Source organism: Saccoglossus kowalevskii, chromosome 12 (genome assembly GCF_978046115.1).
Source record: "Saccoglossus kowalevskii chromosome 12, keSacKowa6.1, whole genome shotgun sequence".
NCBI lineage: Eukaryota > Metazoa > Hemichordata > Enteropneusta > Harrimaniidae > Saccoglossus > Saccoglossus kowalevskii.
In genome coordinates this window covers 31826048-31828547 of record NC_140652.1, presented here as the reverse complement: position 1 = coordinate 31828547, position 2500 = coordinate 31826048, and positions in this window count along the sequence as shown.

Below are 2500 nucleotides of genomic sequence, written 5' to 3'. Positions count from 1 at the left end.
AATGTCACGGTATATTTGTTGTATGGATACCGATAACTATGTTGAGTATCTCATGCAGTATAATCACAATTGTTTGAAACAAATATAACATAACAGTCAAGAATTTCAGAACTGTAAAGAAAAAACATAATACCTTCATCACAGATGGTTCCGATGTAGGCAGTACTTGTACAATCACAAGAAAATGCACCACCAATGACAGAGCAGGATCCTCCATTTTGACAGGGATCGTTACTCCCACAATCTGTTTAATTAGAATATGAATGGGGTTTAAATGTGAATAATAATAATAATAATAATAATAATAATAATAATAATAATAATAATAATAATAATAATAATAATAATAATAATAATAATAATAATAATAATAATGAATGTTGACACAATATTCACACATTACCTTGGCATTGAAATGCACCAGAAGTTATCGAACACACTTGAACATCTGTACAGGGATTATTATTCGAGCAATCTGCAAACAATAATTTACTAATTGGTGAGAAATGTCACGGTATATTTGTTGGCTGGATACCGATAACTATGTTGAGTATCTCATGCAGTATAATCACAATTGTTTGAAACAAATATAACATAACAGTCAAGAATTTCAGAACTCTAAAGAAAAAACATAATACCTTCATCACAGATGGTTCCGATGTAGGCAGTACTTGTACAATCACAAGAAAATGCACCACCAATGACAGAGCAGGATCCTCCATTTTGACAGGGATCGTTACTTCCACAATCTGTTTAATTAGAATATGAATGGGGTTTAAATGTGGAAATATTATTAATATTAATAATAATAATAATAATAATAATAATAATAATAATAATAATAATAATAATAATAATAATGAATGTTTACAAAATATTCAAACATTACCTTGGCATTGAAATGCACCAGAAGTTATCGAACACACTTGAACATCTGTACAGGGATTATTATTCGAGCAATCTGCAAACAATAATTTAATAATTGCTGAGAAATGTCACGGTATATTTGTTGTCTGGATACCGATAACTATGTTGAGTATCTCATGCAGTATAATCACAATTGTTTGAAACAAATATAACATAACAGTCAAGAATTTCAGAACTCTAAAGAAAAAACATAATACCTTCATCACAGATGGTTCCGATGTAGGCAGTACTTGTACAATCACAAGAAAATGCACCACCAATGACAGAGCAGGATCCTCCATTTTGACAGGGATCGTTACTCCCACAATCTGTTTAATTACAATATGAATGGGGTTTAAATGTGGAAATAATAATAATAATAATAATAATAATAATAATAATAATAATAATAATAATAATAATAATAATAATAATAATAATAATAATAATAATAATAATAATAATAACAATAATAATAATGAATGTTGACAAAATATTCAAACATTACCTTGGCATTGAAATGCACCAGAAGTTATCGAACACACTTGAACATCTGTACAGGGATTATTATTCGAGCAATCTGCAAACAATAATTTACTAATTGGTGAGAAATGTCACGGTATATTTCTTGGCTGGATACCGACAACTATGTTGAGTATCTCATGCAGTATAATCACAATTGTTTGAAACAAATATAACATAGCAGTCAAGAATTTCAGAACTCTAAAGAAAAAACATAATACCTTCATCACAGATGGTTCCAATGTAGGCAGTACTTGTACAATCACAAGAAAATGCACCACCAATGACAGAGCAGGATCCTCCATTTTGACATGGATCGTTACTCCCACAATCTGTTTAATTAGAATATGAATGGGGTTTAAATGTGGAAATATTAATAATAATAATAATAATAATAATAATAATAATAATAATAATAATAATAATAATAATAATAATAATAATAATAATAATAATAATAATAATGAATGTTGACAAAATATTCAAACATTACCTTGGCATTGAAATGCACCAGAAGTTATCAAACACACTTGAACATCTGTACAGGGATTATTATTCGAGCAATCTGCAAACAATAATTTACTAATTGGTGAGAAATGTCACGGTATATTTGTTGTATGGATACCGATAACTATGTTGAGTATCTCATGCAGTATAATCACAATTGTTTGAAACAAATATAACATAACAGTCAAGAATTTCAGAACTCTAAACAAAAAACATAATACCTTCATCACAGATGGTTCCGATGTAGGCAGTACTTGTACAATCACAAGAAAATGCACCACCAATGACAGAGCAGGATCCTCCATTTTGACAGGGATCGTTACTTCCACAATCTGTTTAATTATAATATGAATGGGGTTTAAATGTGGAAATATTATTATTATTAATAATAATAATAATAATAATAATAATAATAATAATAATAATAATAATAATAATAATAATAATAATAATAATAATAATAATAATGAATGTTGACACAATATTCACACATTACCTTGGCATTGAAATGCACCAGAAGTTATCGAACACACTTGAACATCTGTACAGGGATTATTATTCGAGC